Source organism: Cetorhinus maximus, chromosome 22, assembly GCF_964194155.1.
Source record: "Cetorhinus maximus chromosome 22, sCetMax3.hap1.1, whole genome shotgun sequence".
Classification (NCBI taxonomy): Eukaryota; Metazoa; Chordata; class Chondrichthyes; order Lamniformes; family Cetorhinidae; genus Cetorhinus; species Cetorhinus maximus.
Genome location: NC_135900.1, coordinates 21475962 through 21497803, shown reverse-complemented (window position 1 = coordinate 21497803; position 21842 = coordinate 21475962). Strand labels below are relative to the sequence as shown.

Here is a 21842-nt window from a genome sequence, read left to right as displayed (position 1 = left end):
TTTTTCCCTGTATAAAAATCAATTATACAATTAGGCAAAGAGCCAGCACAGACACAAGGGGCTGATTGACCTCCCTCTGTGCTCCAAATGATCGATCACTTTTGTAAAGCCTGAGTACAAATGGTATGACCCTTTAAGCAGTTCACCTGGAAGAAATACTCCCTTGATACTTCATTTAACAACATCATGGGTCGAATTTTACAGCCTCGTTGTGGCGCGGGCAGGGCCATAAAATGTGACGAGCCGTTCAAAAGTCCATTGACTTTGGTGGGACCAGAAAATCCTGCTGGTGGGAGGGCCGGTAAAATCCCGGCCCGTGAATCGATTTATAAAAAGCAGATATATCATTTTGGTCCAAATGCAGCCCACCAGGTAATTCAATAAAATATAAATAAATCCAGAAACACCATGACAATATTGGCATTATTTAGCGATAGTTCTGGAACATTCCCCATGCCAGGCACCAAAATTTCCGGCAACCATTAGAACAAATCAACTGACTATTTTTTTCATAGATAGAATTTCTTTCCAAATAATAACTCGTCCATGAATTTGATGAATTAAGGCATTGTTGAGGTCAAGATGTACACATTAGGGAGAATTAAATGATCTGCAGAATAGCCATTCCACCTCTATGGTTTCAAATTCCTAAAATACATAAGCATTGATCTGTGTTAGAAACAAAAAGTTACATTAACATTTAACAGGATTATTAATGTTGTACCTTTTTAATGAAAATATGACAAATAAGCAACTGATTTATTTAATAAATTCACTTGTCTTTTTGTAAGTTTAACTGCACTGGCGTTGTTAAGATAAACCGGACACATTGGGCAGTATTTAATTTGGCTGAAGAGCCGGCGAGAACCCCGTGTCAACTCTTTTACAGAAAGGCCCACCGCATTAAGTGCCGCTCAGGCACTTAATTAGGCAGCAACAGGTCTCCCTCCCCGCTCCAGGATTAAGGATTCTGGGTACGGAAGTCTCACCTGCCGAAAGCTACTGGCCAATCAGAGGCTAGCAGCTCTATTGAACAATAGTGCTACTGGGAGAGGCATTGGCTGCTGTTGGTACTACACCCACCCGAAGCTTAGTATCATCATCAGATCCTAGGTCGCAAGGTGAGTGATGGCAGGCGGCAGGTGGCGGTGGTGGGGAGGGTTGCTAGGGGATGTGGGAGGAAGTGGGGCCTGCAGCAAGGGAGGCCCCACTGGTCTTCCCAACACAAACTTAATCGGGGAAGTAGTAGGAAGGCAGTGGAGTCCTCAGCTGCCACCCTCCCCACTGATTAAATGCCCTCCCGCCACCAAACTTGCCACGGTAGAGGGCATTAAATTAATCTATTATGTGTATTAGCAATTTGGAACTTTTAAATGACTAATAACTACCAAACATGTATCAAATAATCTTTACCAATTCAATAACTGTTTAAATCTCCATGCCTTGCGGTAGTCTCCCAATGGTAAATGGAGACTCCGCTTCTCACATCTGAAATCTTGCTGAAACACCAAACCAGCCGAACCAAACATCACAATGTTCCCTGTTAATATCTGAGAACGAAACAGGACGATGCAAAAATGGGGCTGACCGCTCGGGGAGGCGGTTTGTGGTTTTAAAGCAGAAAATGATAGTTTAATGTTTTCAGCTTGTCGCTTATTTGATCAGCAACCAGCGATTGTAATATCAGGAAAGGTGATGCAGTTATTCCAAATGAAATGTATTTTTACATCAGCTGCGTCTCTCGAGAAGGAATCAAACAGATTGCACTCCAATGCCTGTCAAGTTGTCCCCATGAAATCAATAGCCTCTGACATCGCAGTCCGATTGAAGCCAGCCAGCCCGCTATCGTATTACACAGGCTGACTGGCAAATCATTTCATGTGCATTAGGCTAGTGTGTCGAGTTAAAATGAAATTCGCTGCAAAAAACATGCACAGTCATTATGGCAGGTGTCAGAATGAGATACTCAATGATTCCCCTTGCATCACCCTAACACATTCAGGAATTCATCATTTTATTTAATAAGCAGGTTACAGGAGTGATGCTGGCTGCTCCCCGCAGTCACGGGATGCTGAAAGGCGAAGGCGCAGCTGGACCAGCAACGTCGTGTCCCTGGCAGCAGCTGCGTCCGCACAAACGGACCTCTTAGCCTCTTCTATGTACACACGCTGAAATCTGTCTGAGACCTTTGTCCTTGACAGGGCGGTTTGTCAATCCTTTAAACCCCGCGTTTGTCCACAGAAAGGTAATCGGTTCTGGGGAACTGTGTCACTGACAGACATATCCCCTGTGATCATCACATAGAAAGCAAGAGGAAGCCAACATGAAATCATTTTAGAAACGATGAGAGAGTTGGTGGACACATTGAAATCTCCTCGCTGACCCCCAGGAGATGCGGACTCCCAGTTGAGAGCCCCTGTTTGAGAGAATTACCTAATAAATATCCTTTGGATTCAACATCCTGTGGAACCTTTTAAATTATGTCTTTGATTGGCAGCTCTGCTTGTATTGGAGAAATATGTATTTCACATTCCCTTTGTTCTGGGATATCTTCAAAGGATTTTGGAGCATTGGAGATGTTTTTGGAGCAAGTTGGAAATCAGCCTGAGACCATCTCAGAGGTACAAAGCTAATCAAAGGAACTGGCCATGTAAAGGAACTATTTCAAAGGTGACTTTTATATACTGCAGGGGAAGGAAGTTTGTTATTTGTGAATTTGAGGAGAATTGTAAAGTCTATATTTACCAGAAATCTCCTGTTTTATTTGGTTCTATTCATCAGCCTGTCAATATTTTTACCTAATTGTTTGTAGTCTGAGTTATGCTTTGATGGTGTTCTCCCTTTCATCCTACCACAGCTAACGGGCTTATTTGGCTGTATTTGCTGTGTCCAGTAAGCCAGAATACAGTGACGAAGGAGCCTCTATCTGACTCCATGGATCTTGTTACATTTACCTAAATATTGGGCCACCCACTTTAGGTTGAAATTATGCAATGCAATAATTGCATTAGCACATTCATGTCAAATTCTTTTGTCCAAAATCTGAACAGACGCATTGATCTGATTAGAGTAGGATTTTCATGCAAACATATGGGGCAGAACTTTCCCCCCCCGTCGGGGGAAATGTTCAGGAGCGGGCGAGTGCGGGCGCCCCTTGTCGCCATTTTACGTGGGCAGGCCAATTAAGGCCCGTCCAGCGTGACATCCGCCAGGAAGCACTATGCGCTCCCCGTACAAGCGGGGGGGGAGTTCCCTAAGCCGAGAGTGCGCTCTTTCGCGCGTGTGCACAAAAGAGCGCACTCATCTTCCTGAGGCTAAGTGCTGCCTCAGGGAGATCGGCACCAAATTCAAAAATGTGAAATATAGAAAAATAAAATTTCCCTGACGTCCCCTCATGTGACACTGTCAGATGAGTTGGGACATGGCCATCACTTTTAATTAAACTTTTATTACATTTTTAAAAACCTAAATGAAATGTCATCCCGCCCGTGGATGAGGTTTCATAATTCCCGCCAGGGCTCCCGGCCTGCCCGCCACCTTAAGGTTGGACAGGCAGGTCATTTAACCAGTTCAATTAGTTTTTAAATGGCCTCAATTGGCCGTTGATAGGTCGGCGGGCGCACAGCTGATTCGGCTGTGCCCCCGCCGACCTGAAAATTGAAACGGGGCGGGGTGACGTCGGGAGTTCCGCCTGACCTCATCCCGCATCATTTTACCCGTCGGCGAGCGGGCCCTGCCCCCCCGCTCGCCGACCTCAATATCCTGCCCATGAACACATTTATTATGAATACCAATGTGATTTAAAACAGTATGTTTTATAACTCGTGGTAAACGTGGCAGATCAATTAGAACATAACATAAGAATTAGGAGCCGGAGTAGGCCTGTCAGCTCTTGGAACCTATTCTGCCATTCAATAAGATAATGGCTCATTTTCTACCTCAACTCCCCTTTCTCATACTACCCCCATAACTCTTAATCCCCTAAGTACCCAAAAACCCATTAATTTTTGTCTCGGATATACTCAATGACTGAGCACTCAGAGCTCTCTGAGTTAGAGAACTCCAAAGATTCACAACCTTTTGAGTAAAGTAATTTCTCCCCCTCTCAGTCCTTCATGGCAGACCCATTGTTCTGGACTCCCCAGCCAGTGGAAACATTCTTTCCAGCATCTGCACTGTTAAGCCCCTTTAGAATGTCATATGTTTCAACTATAGGGAGAGGCGATGGTGTAGTGGTATTGTTGCTGGACTAGTTATCCAGAGACCCAGGGTAATGCTCTGGGGACTTGGGTTTGAATCCTGCCATAGCAGATGGTGGAATTTGAATTAATAAAAATATGGAATTAATAGTCTAATGATGGCCATGAAACCTTTGCTATAAAAGCCCATCTGGTTCACTTAGAGAAGGAAACCTGCCATCATTACCTGGTCTGGCCTAGATGTGACTCCAGACCCACAGCAGTGTGGTTGACTCTTAAATGCTGTCCGAACTAGGGGTGCGTAATAAGTGCTGGCCTGGCCAGCAACACCCACATCCAATGAATTAAAAAACACTAGGTCACCTCTCATTCTTCTTCTAAGGAGTATAAAGAAATCATTTATATGGCACTTCTCACGACCATAGGATGTTGCTCAGCATCTTACAGCCAATGAGACACTTTTCTTTGAGGGTAGGCATGCTTGTAATGTAGGAAACGCAGCATCCAATTTCACACAGCAAGCTGCCACAAAGAGCAATGTGATAATGACCAGATAATTTGTTTTTGAGATGTTGATTAAGGAATAAATATTGGCCAGGACACTGGAGGTAACTCCCCTGCTCTTCTTGGAAATAGCACCATGGGATCTTTTACATCCAAGCGAGGGGGCTTGCTTTAAGTCTCATCTGAAAGACAGCACCTCCAGCAGTGCAGCACTCCCCCAGTACAGCACTGAAGGGTCAGCTTTGGTTTTTGGCTCATGTCCTGCAGTGGGGATCCACAACCTTCTGACACAGAGCCAAGAGTGCTTCCAACTAACCCACAGCTGCCACTGGAATATAGGCCTAGTCTACTCAATCCCTTGTCATAGGACAATTATCTCATCCCAGAATTGAGTCCAGTGAACCTCAGTTGCATTCCCTCCAATGCAAGTATGCCCTTCCTTAGATAAGGTGAACTGTACTGTACACAATACTCCAGGGGCTGAATTTTTAGCTCGGCAGGTGGGCGCATACCCAACCCAATTGAGCGTAAAATAACACATGGTGACGTCAGACAAGCGTCCAGACCTGATTGCGCACTTTCGCGATATTTTGGGCGGTGGGCGCGCACCAGAGTCAGCAGCGCGCCCACCGACAATTAAGTGGCCTATTAAGGCCATTAAAAAGGTAATTAAAAGTAATTTTTCACTGCCCGTCCAACCTTATGGTCAGCGGGCAGGCGACAAGGCCAAGCGTTGGTAACCTCATCCACGGGCGGAATGAGGTTTCCAACAGCAAATAAAATTGAAATAAAAATTTTTAAATTCAATTAATAACATGTACCTGCTCATGTGACAGAGTCACATGAGGGGACGTGTTTTGTAACATTTTTAACATCTTTATTTTTTACTTTGAAAGCTGTTCATCACCCTCAGGCAGTTCTGTGCCTCAGGGAGATTGTCAAACGTGCACCCGCGCACATGCACGGAGTTCATGCTTACCCTCTTCCCCCCCACTCCCCCCCAAACACGGGCAGTGCTGAGCGCTGCCGCTAGCATTTCACGCTGGGCGGGCCTTAATTGGCCCACCAGCATGAAATCATGGTCTGGCCCCAATCGCGGGCAGCGGTCAGCTTTCTGACCGACCCGCCCGCCCCCGCCGAGCCTGCTTGACAAGGGCAAAATTCCGCCCCAGGTGTAATCTCGTCAAGGATCTATATAATTATCATAAGACTTCCTTACTCTTATACTCCAATACTTTGGTAATAAAGTCAACATACCATTTGCCTTTCTAAGCTCCCTAGATGACAAAAAAGGTAGAGAATGGTGCAAATGATAGATGTCAAGTTGATCGTATAAATGAGAACCAGGCTGAATTTAGAAAGTTCAGTGGGGGAGTGAGAAAGGAAATAAGAAGCTGGGAGTGCATGAGAAGAGACTGACAGCTAACATAAAATGGGATCCAAAAGTTTCCTATAGGCATATAAATATTTAAAGAGTAGTGAGAGGAGGGGTGGGACCAATTAGAGACCAAAAAGTGACCGATGCGTGAGACAGAGAGCATGACTGAGATGCTAAATGAGTACTTTGGATCTGACTTTACCAAGGAAGAAAATACTATCAAAGTTATAGTGAAAGAGATACTGGATGGACAAAAAATTGAAAAGAGGAGGTATCCGGAAGGCTGGCCATACTTAAAGTTGATAAGTCACCAAAGCCAGGTGGTTTGTATCCGAGGATGCTGAGGGAAATCAGAGTGGAAATTGTGGAAGTACTGGGCATAACCCTTCAATCCTCCTTAGATAATGGGGTGATGTCAGAGGACTGGAGAATTGCAAATGGTACACCCTTGTTCAAAAATGGTTACAGGGATAAATCTAGAAACTACAGGCCAATCAGTTTATCCTTGGTGGTGGGGAAGCTTTTAGGAACAATCATCCGGAACCAAATTAAAAGTCACTTGGAGAGGTGTGGATTAGTTAAGGAAAGATAGCATGGAATTTGTTAGAGGGAAATCGTGTTTCTCTAACTTGATTGAGTTTTTAGTGAGGTAACAGAGGGTTGTTGGGAGTCAGGAGGCTGATGTACACATGGACTTCCAAAAAGACATTTGCGCAAGTACATCACTGTGAGGCAGTACCTTATCTTTGATACACACATCCTTCAACTAGAAGTGCACTCTTATCCCAAATACTTAGGAACAGCAGTAGACTATTTAATCCCTGGAGCCTGTTCTGCCACCATTCAGTGAGTTTATGGCAGATCTGCAACCTACATGCATATACCTACCTTTGTCCCATCTCCCTTGGTACATTTTACAAAAAAAAATCAACCTCAGATTTAAAATTAGCAATTGATCTAACATTGATTGCTGTTTGTGGAAGAGAGTTCCAAACTTCTACTGCCCTTTGTGTGAAGAAGTGTTTTCTAATTTCACTCCCGAAATTATGTTCAAATGTTTGGCCTGTGCCCGCTAGAATCCCTAACTAGCAGAAATAGTTTCTCTCCATTCACCTTATTTTCTCCATTCACCTTATCTGTTCCACTTAATATTTTGAAACCTTCAATCAAATCACTCCTTAACTATTAAATTTGAGTGACTACAACCCAAATTTGTTTAACCTCTCCTTAACTTAACCCTTCGAGTCCAAGTATCATTCAGGTAAAGTCACGCTACATTGTCTCCAAGGCAAATATATCTTTTCAAGGTATGGTGCTCAGAATTGCTCACCGTACTCCAGGTGTAGTCTAACCAGGGCTTTGTATAGCTGAAATGCGACTTTTACCCCCTGTATTCTAGTCCTCTTGGTATACAGGCCAGCCTTCCATTAGCCTTTTTTTTATATGCATTTATGTGATTTGGCATCACTGGCTAGGCCAGCATTTATTGCCTATCCCTAATTGCCCTTGAGAAGGTGGTGATGAGCTGCCTTCTTGAACCACTGCAGTCTAGTGGTGTATGTACACCCACAGTGCTGTTAGGAAGGGAGTTTCAAGATTTTGACCTAGCGACAGTGAAGGAATGGCAAATTATTTTCAAGTCAGGATGGTGTGCGGCTTGGAGGGGAACTTGCAGGTGGTAGTGTTCCCATGTGTCTGCTGCCCTTGTCCTTCGAGATGGTAGTGGTTGTAGGTTTGGAAGGTGCTGTCTAAGGAGCCTTGGTGAGTTGCTGCAGTGCATCTTGTCGATGGTACACACTGCTGCTGCTGTGTGTTGGCGGTGGAGCGAGTGAATGTTGAAGGTGGCGGATGGGGTGCCGATCAAGCAAACTGCTTTGTTCTGGATGGTGTTGAGCTTCTTCAGTGTTGTTGGAGCTGCACTCATCCAGGCAAGTGGGGAGTATTCCAACACACTTCTGACTTGTGCCTTGCAGATGGTGGACAGGCTTTGGGAGGGGTACTTTCAATACTTGAATATTTTCAGTATCTGTTCATAATATTTTAGTATCGGTATACCTGGACCCCTAGTCTCTTTGGACCTCTGCTGTTTCTAGCTCTTTACATTTAGAAAGAACCCTATTCTGTCCCTTTCAGATCAAAGTGGGTGATCTCACATTTGCCTACATTGAAATCCATTTGCCACAGTTTTGCCCATTCACTTAATCTATCAGTATTTTTTTGTAATGTTGTGCTTCCATCAACATGACTCATAAAGACGCCCTTCATCTAAGTTGTTCATGAATACAGTGAATAGTTGAGGCCCTACCATTCATAATCATTCATAAACCATATTATTAATTGTACATACTTTGGCATGTTGAAAGTGTGTTTCTCGCACTTGCATCTAAGTGAGTATGCCTGAAGTCTTTCAATGTAATCCAGCTAGGATATCAAGAATCTGTACCTAATCCTTTATAAGTCATTGCAGGACACCACTAGTTACATCCTGCCAGTTAGGGTGCCTGCCCGTTACCCATACTCTCTATCTTCTTCCGCTCAGCCAATTTCCTAACCAGGCCAATAAATTGCCTGGAGCAGGCCAACCTCAGGACTTAGCTACAATGATTCAAAGATCAGTTTAGTTCCAAGAGTCTCCAATTACAAGCAGTACCCACCAGACAAAATCCTGTTTCTGAGGTACCATCTGGTAAGGAGCACAAACGTAACATTGTGAACTTAGACACTGACACAAAAGGAAAGCAATGAGTTAAAAAGGACTAGGCACAGACACAATATCAGTTTGCCTTAAAGTTATGACAACGCTAAAGTTAATGTGTCTGCACCATTGTTTTTGCAGAGCCTTGAAGTTAAATTTATGCAGGTGACGTCAATAGGAACTAACCAACTACTGTGCACAGAGATAATTCTATATAGGTAATGATATCTTTGAGGAGGTAAGGTGAAAGATGCTGGCAGGACTGTTAATGCAGTGAACAGATATAAAGTCGAGGGATAACCTATATGGAAGTGGAATGAATGTTCCTCACATTCTCTTTATATTGCTGCTACTCCTCTTCTTGATTGTTTTGTTGCCCACTGGGGCCTACCTTCCCTGGAGCCTCCATGTGGGACCTCTTCATGAAGGAAAATTGTGCAGCTTTCAGCACACAGCTGTGATTCTTGAGATCCTAGCTGAATTACGTAGAAAGACATCAGGCGTACTTATATAGGTGCAAGCGCAAGAAACACACCTTCAACATGCCAAAGTATGTACAATTAATAATATGTTTTATGAATGATCCTCATTATGCTGGTATTCAACTTTTGCACTGGGATACCTTCTAGATATAGTAAGCCATGGTTTCAGGGAATAGCACTGGTCTCTGAGGAGCCACCTAAGCTTGCCTTTCTGGATCAAATAGTGCTTGCATTGTGGTAGTTCGCTTTGAACATTGGGCGGAATCTTCATAAACCCGCGGAGGTGGGTTTGGAGGCAGGACCAGGAACAAAGTTAGAAAGGAGTACACTGGAGTCTGCTCCCGCTATATTCCTGCCTCCAAGCAATCTTGCAGGAGGCTGGGTAAATGTGGCAGTGACAGATACCTGGAGGCAGCCTCATGGTGGCAGGCTGGGGGACCATCGATGCCTCCTATCAATCCCCACATCACAGAGCCTCTAGGATGAGAAGGTTTCAGCCGTGGCCAGAAGCAACCCTATGAAAATATTCCCCCTCCATGCTAGTGACCTGACAGTTGCCGTCACTTTTATTATTCAAGATTCAGAAGGCTTCAGAGGGCACCTCCATTTTGAGGTTCCCTCACAGTTCCCTACCTGCCTCAGCAGCACCCAGCTCTCCCGGTGGGGCTGCAGGCCATTCAGAACTTCAGGCCTTCTAACCTGCCCACTGTCCTTAATTGGATGATAAATACAAAGGCGGTCTCTTAATTGACCACCTCCCAGAAGGCTCCCCCAACGGTGCACCCCTGACCCACCTGGGTCGAGTCCAGGAAATGGGCCCAACCCCTGAAATTTTTCAAAGTGTGGAAGATTGCGTCCATTGATTCTATGATGCATTCATTGACCCAGCACATGGGAAAAGTGGAATCCTTCCCTGGTGACACAGGGACTGCCAATGAGCCTGGGTATATATAGGACCATTTGGCTGCAATCTATGACTCCTTGGACCTTCAAGAATCCTACCACTCCATGACGTAGCTGTAGGCTGTCGTACTGCCATTAATTACCCTTTGGGAAGATAAAATTACCAACTCTAGCAAACAATGCATCTCTGATTTTCTTAATACATCTGTGCATAATTCATCGGCAAATAATACTTAGCTGGAAGTAACAATGGAAAATAGGGCAAGGGCAAAAGGAGTAGCATAAAGGAACTCCATCCAATTCTTTTGATCACATTCACCCTGTTTACACCAATTAATTGGACAGACGCATTGAAAAATCCTGGCTTTTGTCAGAAATACTGTGGTGAGAAGTCGCCAGATGTACCTTGCGTGAACTGAATGGTATAAGATGAATCATTCCTCTCTTCCATATGAATATAATGGATATGATGAAAATTAAATCAACATTTAATATTTATCCCCAGGGTTTTATATATGAAGCCTTAAAGATACAGTAGTTGAACTGCATTTGTCTAAAACACAGTTAGTGAACACAATGAATTACAGTTAAACAATTCCTTGCCAGAGGATTCAAATACTACTCATTGACTGAGATAAGCTACTAATACTACTTCAATCAGCTATATCTATAATAACACAATTGGAACTATCATATGTCTTGTCATTAGTAATTACAGTACAATTGAATCGATACCTAGGAAGGAGTTTTATACCTGCTGACCTGCTGGGAGCAGTGGGGGAGGGGGGTGTGGTGGTGGGGTGGTCCAGTAGCATGCAGGGAACCCAGAAATCCAGCTTTCCCCTCATCCTATGGAGTTTTGACTCCACAGGGTGCGACTTTTGCCCCTGACAGCTTCCCCAGCCTGATTCCCAGTCCCAGCCTCAAAGGCTGCAGGGGGTAGGGGGGTCTGATCCCCAACCCTGGGGAGTGTCTTATCCTACAGCTGGATACAATCCCAGGGGGGAGTTCTTACCCTGGGGAGGTGCGGTGCGATTTGTACGGGGAGCTCTGATGATGGGGAAGCTTCAGGAGCTGAGGGGGAGCGTTCCTGCTCTTCCTGGCTCACAGGGAGCACTGTGAAGACACTTACCTTCTCCCCAAGCCTCCCCTTGCCTCACTGCAGATGCTGGGCTACCCGTGGCCCTGGAAACCCAGCCAGCCACATTTCAACCGGCAAAGCAGGTTAAATCTGGGACTTTCAGCCTCATTAACCTATTTTAAAAAACAACCTGGCTCACAAGAAGTGGGTTGGCTTCCTGCCCCTTGTACTCCCTCAGTAAACCCCGGAAGTTGCCAGCTGGAGCTGTTTTCCCAACACGCTAGGATTTTTTTCCCCATTTAATTCCACACGCACCCCAATCCCACCTGCTAACCCATGTTAAAACTCATTCCTTAATGCTGGTCAACAGGATTTAAATGACCATAAGCTCAAAAGTAAACTTCACTGCCGAAATCTTTTTGTGCCAAAGTTTTAAAGACCCCCTCCCCTGCCATTAATGGGGCTTTATATACATTAGGCGACTGCAAGGATCATGGGGAGGATTTTCCCCTCATAGTCAGGCGTGGTGGGCGGACGTGGTGGGCGGGCCCCCACCGCGATTTCAAGCTGGCTGGCTGGCCGTTAATTGGCCAGCCATTGTGAATCGAGTGCTGAAACGCTGCCCGGGTGGGAGGAGGAGGAGGAGGGCGAGTGTGGAAGTCATCACGTGCGTGCGAGTGCGCTCACTGAAACCTCCCTGAAGGCACAGAGCTGCCTCAGGGAGCTGAAGATTCCTAACGTTAAAAATAAAGATTTTAAAATTAAGGTGCACTCTGTCACATGAGCAGGGACATGTTAGAACTGAGATTTAAAATTTTTCGTTTTGTTTTTAATTAACACCGGAAACCTCATCCCACCCGTGGATGAGGTTTCCTCAAAAATCCAAAGGCCACTCGGCCTTTTCGCCCGTCCGCCAAACGAACAGTTGGACGGGCAGCGAAAAATTCAATTTAATTCATTGATTAAGGGCCTTAATAAGCCGCTTAATTGTCAGCCGGCGCACTGCCGCCTCTTGCATGCGCCCACCAAGAGGAATATCATGAGTGCGCGGTGACGTTGGGACACTCGCCTGACTTCATCGCTCAATATTTTACTCCCTTTCAGGTCGGACTTGTGCCCGCCCGCTGGATGAAAAATTCAGCCCCATGTGTACATTGCCTGCCACTTTCCATCCATTATGGACAGAAACCAAAGCAGCACACACACACTTGCTGTTATCAATTGTCCTATAACTAAAAGCCTATCAATGACCTTGTAACCTTGAAAATTATGTGTAATTCTTACACAGCTACTTAGCAAATTTCTTTTCGTTCTGAGATATTGGCAGAAATTTTCCAAGACCTAATATCTTAGCATCAGCTCGGTTTTGCTTAATAGCTATATAAGAATAGATTCAAAGCCCAAGATTACAGTACAGGCTCAGCTAGGCTAAGTTTACAATGTCTGATCAATGTATCACTGATGGGCTTCCTGACTCTTGGTAATTTGAGCATAAAAATCATGCATTCTTTCCCAAGTGGTTGGCCGGCTGCAGCATCAGATAATTATTCATTCTCTTTGGAGTTGGGCAATGACAGGTCATCTTCATTTTGCCAATTATCTTTCTTCTCATCTTTGGCTGACCTTGCACAACATTTACTTTCTCAATTGGCTATTAGACAGCTTGTTGTCTTGTGGTTAAGTGGCGGACTGGCTACAGGAGAAATCAAGAGATTTCACTGGATTCCCCCATGAAAGGTTCTGTCGCAATGTTTATTGGTAGCCCCTTTTTTTTCCATGAGGAATCCAACAATCCCACATCTGCTTTTGAAAGTCATATTCTCCCCCCCACAACACCCCTGTCTTGTATTAAATTAACTAGTGTAGCACACTTTGCATTCTCTACTTCTATTTTAAAACTTTTATAGCCTTTCGTGAACCTCCTAACTTTATATTTTACCTCCTCTAAATTTGTAGAAAACTTTCTCAAGTCTTCTTGGAAGAAGGTTTTGTAAAACCTTCTAAAACCAGTGAAAAGCTTCTAATAACTTGTGCTTCCAATGAAAAATGAATGACCTTAAGTGCTCCTGAATACAACAACTTGAATTTATATGGTGCATTTAATGTAGTAAAATGTCCCAAGGCACTTCATAGAAGAATTATCAAACAACATTTGACATCATAAAGAAGGTGCAGCTTCAGGTGACCTAGCCATTAAAAGGCCAATTGGCAATATAGAGCCCTTTGTTGCATGTAATATAAGTAAATAGATATGTGCCTCAAAATGGTAACTGATATAAACTCAGCATAAAGGAATTTTATCAATATCAGTAACACTGTTGAGAAGGTTCTCGGCACAATGATATCTGACCTTACCCTATCTGGCTTCATGTTTTTATCCAAGAGCCAGTGGTGCTAAACCCAAAGGTGAGGATCAATTTTCTTTGATTGACACCACATACTTCTCTATAGAGAGAACTGCCATTCTAACTAGACACTAAAGCCATGAAAATAACCCAACGACATTGTTGCAGATTTAATGTGTATCTAAGGAGATTTCAGATATCAACCGCGCTTGCTTGAATAATTTTCATAAGAGCATTATTCATCTCTATTTAGGCCAGTGTCTTGCTGAAAGAGGACAAAGGAAAAGTCATGAGGATATTTCAGAACTATTGCAACAGGCTATAAGCTGGTTACACAAAAGTGCCTGTTGTTTTCCTATGTTCAGCTCGGAAGATATTTGCATTTAATTTTGTTAATTTAATTTTGGCAATATCTGCACTGTGGTGGCACTTTCTTTCTCTTTTCAAAATTATGTCCAGCAACGCATATTCTTCTTTTTGCAGAAAGATAGTTTTCAGGAAGCAGCACTGACTGGATTGAGCAACAAGTAAAATCTGTTTACCTGCTAGATAAAGGCAATCACCAAGAGCTGTACATAGGACACTGACATTTAGACATTGCTGCTGGCTCAAGCAAAGGTAACTGGAAGAACAGTGTACATGGCAAGTGCCACATGTTTATTCAGAGCTTTGTTTTTTATGCAAGGTTAACCCTCAGAGGGTTAAATAGGACGTCAATGTTTCAAACAGTCTGGATTAACCTCAGCTAGTGGTTTAGAAGAAGGATGAGGTTAGTGGCTGGGGAATGGTATTTGTGTTAGGGACTGAAGACTGTGGCTTTGGTCTTCCCAATATTTAATTAGAAAAGGTTTCACCAATACTAGATGTCAGATGGTCAGTGTGATAAATGAGAGGCAGCGGAGATGGTGGTGGGGTAGAGCTGGGTGTCATCAGTGTGCATGTGAAACTAGAAGTTGCATTTTCACAAGATGTCACTGAGGAGCAAAATGTGGCTGAAACCTGGCTGAAGGAGTTCAAACATGCACTTGCGGGAAAGGTGGGCACGGACCTGGGAGGTAATAACACATTCAAGAACTCTGGATAGGAATGTCACCCTCTATGGCTCTTTGAGATCAGAGTCATGGAACAATTCAACAAAACCTGAGACAATGTTATAATCCTGCATATCAATGGCCAGCACTCCTTCATCCAGCAGATCTGCTCCTCCTCGACCATGGTCAGTGACTGAATCGATGTTACCATTGTCAAATTCACTAATTAGCCTTTTAACATGTGAGGCTCCCTCAAGTGATTTGAGTGATGTGGAGAGCTTCTGATGATGCTGCAGTACTGACTTTCTCCATTTAGGTTTGGAACCTTGCATAAAAAAAAAGTTCTGAATAAACCACATATCCTCTCTATCACCATAGTTGCCTTCTTCCATCTCCATAACATTGCCTTTCTCTTTTGCTGCTGGAACTCTCATGCATGCTTTTGTTACTACTTGACTGGTCTATTCCAATGCTTCCCTGATATCCTCGATAAACTCGGACTCATCCAAAATTCTGCTGCCCAAATCCTAACTCACAGCAAGCCCTTTTTGCCGCTGTGTTCATTGCCCTACATTGGCTCCCTGTTCAGCAACTTCACAATTTTAGCATTCTCATTTTTGGTTTAAAATCGTTCCATGGTTTCTCCCTTCCCTATCCCTGTAACCTCTGACATCTCTGCAACCTCTGATATCTCTACAACCTCTGACATCTCTGTGCTGCTCCAATTCTGGCTCCTTGAACATGCCTCATCTTCTTTGCTCTCCATTGGCAGCTGTGCCTTCAACTGTATGGGCCCTAAGATTTGGAATTCCTTCCCTAAACCTTTTCGCCTCTCTACTGCTCTCTCCTCCTTTGACACTTCTTCAAACATACCTATTTGCCACACTCCTGGTCACCTATCCCAGTATCTCTTTATGTGGCTATTGGTGTCAAAATCTGTTTGATAATCACTCCTGTGAATTCCCTGGGGAAAGTTTCACTCCATTGAAAATGCTACCTAAATGTGTTGAAACCGGTGATTCTTTAAGTGTGTGACCACAGCTGGATCAGCTATCAGGAATGCTGCTGCTGTTGGTGTGGAGACATTGAGGTCCACTGTCAAATAAAAACCTTGTTTTTCAACCTCTGGTAACTTACCATTGTCTATTATCAAGCAGAGATTCAGAGACCTTGCAGAAATGCAAGAATCTTTGCACACAGAGATCAGTGATTGCAATCTAGACTCAAAGTCCAGAAGCATCATATAACTAGAAGCAGAGGAACAGGTGACTCTTAAGTTGCTGGCAGTCACATCTAAAAATGTTTCTGGGAAAGTGACAAGGGAAGTTCTCCCAAAGCATGTAAATCTCACAGCTAGAATAAAGCAGGCTATTCTGAATATATAGGCAGCTCCCATCACACTGAGGGGTAAGTATACATCTTAATAACAAGCCGGTCCACAGAAGATCTTCCCCATAAAATGCCTTAAATCGTCTACCACTTAGATGCAGAACATGAGAAAGGACATGCACAGATGGAACTGGTTTGCTCTACTTTTCCACACTCAGCTCGAAAGGTATTTAACATTTCATTCCACTAAACCCAATAATATGTACACAGCTGTGCGGACTTTGCTTCTCTCTGCAAAATTATGTCAAGCAATGCATACTGTTTATTCCTTTGTGTATGGCCTTCAATAGGCGGCACTGTGTCTCAGCTGGTGATCCATGCCACTGATAAACCCACTTAACTGATACAAACAAGCCAAAAAGCACAGGAGGATGGCACAGTGGTATATCGTGTTAAAGAAATGCCACAAATGCACTCTAACACTTATAGCTTTTGTAATTGTACATTTTCCTAGCTAACTAATGTAGATGTTTCCCCTATTACCATGGTAAAGAAAAGGAGCACTTAGTCTTATGTGCGATTTAAGAATGCAGAACAGTTTTAGTTAAAATGTACAGACAAAATTCTAAATCCTATTGCGTTTTCACAAAGTGCTTTGTGTAAGTGGCAAGGGTAAAAAAAAAAGACCAATTCCCATCGCTTCTGTGACACATAAGGCACTGGCTGATGTGTTTTAGGGATTTGTGTCCCGCCTCCCCCCACCTCCCATCCACATCCATTAGCTTGTCTTACTGCAGCTCTGTTTTGATGCAACATTGTGTTGCATGCAATAAACCTTTATTCTCCCAACTTGCTGATTCTGTAAGGCTCCACCAGAAATGTTTTTGTCAGCAGTCTGTGGGGTGGGAAAAGAAACGGGGTGGGGATGGGGGGAGGGGGAGTTTAAGATCTAAAGTTGTTGAATTCAATATTCAGCCCAGAAGGCTGTAAAGTGCCTAGTCACCTAGTTAACAGCACCTCATCTTCCGACTAGGCACTTTACAGCCTTCTGGGCTGAATATTGAATTCAACAACTTTAGATCTTAAACTCCCCCTCCCCCCATCCCCACCCCGTTTCTTTTCCCCCCCCACCCGCCTTTTTTTTCAATAATTTATATAGATTCTTCTTTCCCCACCTATTTCCATTATTTTTAAATCTAAAACTAAAACCTTTAGTCTTTCCACCCCACCCCCACTAGAGCTGTACTTTGAATATCCTGTCTTGCATTCTTAATTAGCACTTTTCTCAGACAAAGACCACCACCTTCAACACCTCTTTGACCCTTTTGTCTCTGACATCTTTTGATTATCTGCTCACACCACACCCTCAATGTGTCTCTTCCCCCCCACCCACCTTAAACCAATTTATATTTCTCCCTTGTTGAAACTATGCTTCAGTTCTGCTGAAGGGCCATGAGGGCTCGAAACGTTGACTGATTTCTTCTCCGCCGATGCTGCCAGACTTGCTGAGTTTTTCCAGGTAATTCTGTTTTTATGCAGTGGATACTATCTTGGTTTTGCTCCAGGGCTGATGGTCTAGTTCTAGGAGCTAATGAAAATCTGAGGTCAGATCCCTCAAGCAGCAGCCTCCTTTTGTATTGAACTTTGCTGAGATCTGCCGTCTTCTTATAATGGTACAAGTCCTTGAGCTTACCTGCTGTATAAGACACAAGGCCCCAATCGCTCATAAGGGATTGGGTTAACACATTGTAGGTTCATTTATTAAGACTAGGCACATGAGAACAGTCTTACATTGGAGCACTAGGAGCTATTGTTTGCTCTGCTACTTAAAGCAAAAGTGAAACTAAAACTGGAACACAGTGCATACATCGTTTCCCATCTAGTGATACCTACGGAGACATGCTGACATCCTTAAAGGTCTACTACAACAAGATCCAGATAAGTGAGGGGTCAGCAGCAATGGTGCCTCCTATGCTGTTAAAATTCCTGGGCTGTGATTTCCTGCTTTTGTTGTGCTTCCTCCTCTGGAGTATCTAGTATTAGTTTTGATGTAGGCTCTATACTGCAGCGATCACCAAATGATTTGTCCATTATCCGATGTGTTCTTTGTTCACCATTGCAGCTCAGTCATCTTACTCTGGTGTTGTTGCAACATCTTTGAATAGGAGAAAATAATGCTAGGTGAGATTTTAAAAATCTAGAGTAAACCCACACACTATGCATTAATTTTTGCTTAACCACCAGTTAACAACCTAAAAAGGGTGTTAATGCCAGTTCTGTGTGTTATCATGCATTAGAAATATTTACTCTCACAAACATGTTGAGTAGAAAAGGTTTAACGCCAGAATAGTTGGAGTATGATAGTGCAGTAGTCGTTGGCTGTCCCTCGGTTCGAGCATTACATCTATTCAGGGTCTTGAGTTTCTGCCATGTTCCTGATGTGAACAGACCGATTCTTGACCACAGATCTTTGAGCACATGGGGGGGGGGGGGGATGTCCAATGATGTAGTGAGATCCAGAGTGCAGGGTTTGCTTCCTTTTCTTCCCTTCTCTGCCACTGCCCTACCTCATCATTAAGGCGTTGGGTCTCAGTTAAGAAGATAGTTAAGAAAATAAACAGTTATGAAGACAGATCGGAGAAGTTAGGACCGTATTCCTTGGAGAAAAGAAGGCTGAGAGGTGATTTGATAGAGATATTCAAGATCATGAGGGATCTGGACAGAGTAGATAGTGAAAATCTGTTCCCACTTGTGAAAGGAGCAAGAATGAGAGGGCACAGATTTAAAGTTTTTGGCAAAAGATGCAAAAGCGACATGAGAAAAAATTGTTTTCACGCAGCAGATGAATGCTGTGTGGTTAAGGTCTGGAATGCACTAACTGAGAGCATGGTGGAGGCAGGTTAAATCGAAACATTCAAAAGGGAATTAGACTGTTGCCTAGTGAAAAGGAAGAATGTTACAGGGAGAAGGCATGAGAATGGCATTAGGTGAATGGCTCATTTGGAGAGCTGATGCAGACACGATGGGCTGAATGGCCTCCTTCTGCACTGTGACAATTCTGTGATTCAAAGAGTGATGGGACTGGACTAACAACTCAAGGTCATGAGTGGAAATTAAATTGAATAAATTTTGGTCTCAGGCAAAATTGATGATGAAGGTTGCCAGATTACAATTAAAAATCTACCGGTTCACTCATCAGGATGGAAAGCCTGCCATTCCTATCTTGTCTGCACATGATTCTAGCCCATGCTATTGCCTTCTGGAGTGGTCTATGCACCACTCACTTGGCAAAGCACCTAAAAATGTGACAAACCAGATATCAAAAAGAAATTTTGGAAGTTAACATTGCCGCACTATTACTTTTCTGAACGCAGAAATAACACATTTACAGTTTAATTTATAGAGTAAGCTACACTCCTAAATCACCATTATTTTACCAATCAAATTCTGAACTTCAAGATTGGAAATAAGCCAGTCATTGTTTGCAACAATTTACAAATCTCTTTCAGGCTTTTTATTCTCCTTTACTTAAGGAGTGCTCAAAATGATCTTGGAAATTGCCCATCCTTCCTATTTTTTTGTACCTTTGATCATTCACAAGAGAATGAAAATCAAAACCTGACGCTTCAGTGCAGTATTGAGAGAGTGCTGCACTGTCAGTGGTGCTGTCTTCTGGAAAAGATGTTAAAGCTACCCCATCTGTTCTCTCAGGTGCATGTAAAAGATCCCATAGCCCTATTTTGAAGAAGAGTAGGGTCCTGGTCAATATTTATCTCTCAATCGATATCACAAAAAACAGATTATCTGGCCGCTATCACATTGCTTTTTGTGGGAGTTTACTGTGTTCAAACTGGATGCTGCATTTGCTATATTACAAAAATGACTCCATTTCTGAAGTAGTTAAAGCACATTGAAACATCCTGTGGAAATTAATGGTGCTATGTTAATGCCAGTCTTCTTTTTCTTTCTAGATTACCCAATGTGCAATTGATATATTAGTCACATCTTCACATTGAATATGCCCTCCATCTTGTTGTGTGGCACAACCACCATGCTAAATGGGATAGATTTTGAACAGATCTAGCAAATTAAAACTGTCATTTGGTAGTACAGAACTTGGGTATTGCTGAAAAAAGAGACACAAAAGAGACACAAAAAGAGGCATTTCACCTTGCACTCATCAGGACACTCGCAAGAACACCAATATAATAGGGAAACAACAATTTATACTGTATGTGAAGAGAGTGCTGATTGGTTGGCAAGTGGTTTTGCCAGGGGAATGCATCAGAAATGGTGACTGACACTTAACTGCCAAGTATTGTTTGCAATTTAAACCAGCCAGCTTGACCCTGTTGGTCAAGGCATTTCGCTGAGAAGTGACTGTCGCTTATTTTGTTTAGCTGAAACAGGCGCAATGAATGTACATGTTCTTTCTGTCTGCAAAGAACAGGGCCCTGTCTATTAATATATGTAGCTTCCAGTACACGCAAATGCAAATGGCACTGTGAGCCCAACTGACAATCTTAAATTGGTTGTCAGCATAATTCTTAGCACATTGAGTATTATTTGGCAATGTTGTCCAATCGCAAAATTACATCTAATGTTGGACACTGTGTTTTGAGGTTTGCAAGCACGGGCAGGTTGGGTACAGTCTGTACCCTGCCCGTTGTGACAGCGGCTGGGACGTGCTGTTTGATACAACCCACCAGTCTTTGGGAAGTACGGCCTACATGATTAGCATCACACTGGCACTGCAATTCACATACCACATTATTCATTTGTGTGTTAGGCGGAACGTCTTTTTGGCTTGATGTCAGCATTTCTGTTTAGTGATGAATACCATTTGTGTTGCTATTACATAGTATCAGCACCTGTTGCTCAAATTTTTGAGATTCCTTGCCCTTCTAGATAATCTAGGGTAGACTGGGCACTTTTCAAGGCCAAAGATGACGGCCTTAGGCCCATACATGAAGTTGCGTGATATACAGAGCAAAATGACCTGATCAGGGTCACCATTATCCTGCAGGATGCCTTCGATGTGCCCTTTTTCAGCATCAAGCTTGCATAGTGAGCAAATGGCTCAGGCCCAATCTTATAGGTGTGGAACTGTAAGAATCCCAACAAGTATGTTGACCAGTGAAGGTAGGCTTGCATTGACCATGGTAGAGAACCGCCTGGCGGATTTCTCAGCTAGTACGTCAAGGAAGAGATAGATCATTTTGCGCTATTATGTATAGCAACACGAGTGGTGTTCACCACTAACAGGATGCTGCCGTCAAGCCAGAAAGACGTTTTGCCTACCATTCAAATGAATAATGTGGTATATGAATTTCAGTGCCAGTGTAATGCTAGGTATGTAGGCCGTACATCACAAAGACTGGCGGATCATACCAAACAGGATGTCCCAGCCACTGTTCGCAACGGGCAGGGTATAGACTGTGCCCAGCCAACCCCTGCTTGAAAAACTCAAAACACAGTGTCCAACATTAGATGTGATTCCACAATTAGAGAATATATGCTAAATAATCCTCAGTGTGCTAAGAATTGCGCTGGCAAACAATTTAAGATTGTCAGTCATGCTCACAGTGTGGCGCATTTGCATGTATCGGAAGCTACACATATTAATGCACAAGGTCCTGTTTTTTGCAGACAGAAAGAACATATATGTACATTGTGCCTGTTTCAGCTAAACAAAATAAGTAACAGCCATTCACTGACTCATTCCTCAAGGCAATGCCTTGACCAATCAGGGTCAAGATGTCTGGTTTAAATTTCAAACAATGCTTGGCAGTTAACTGGTACATTCCCCTGGCAATGCCACTTGCCAACCAATCAGCACTTTCTTCACATACAGCATAAATTGTTGTTTCCCCCTTGTATTGGTATTCTTGCTCG

At 43.4% G+C, this 21842-nt stretch overlaps 1 protein-coding gene across 2 annotated transcripts in view; it reads left to right on the top strand.

The window, feature by feature from the left end:
* The window catches only part of LOC144696528 (voltage-gated potassium channel KCNC2-like), a 151203-nt gene that overhangs the window by 90107 nt on the left and 39254 nt on the right, over window positions 1–21842 (top strand). The window lies entirely within an intron of this gene.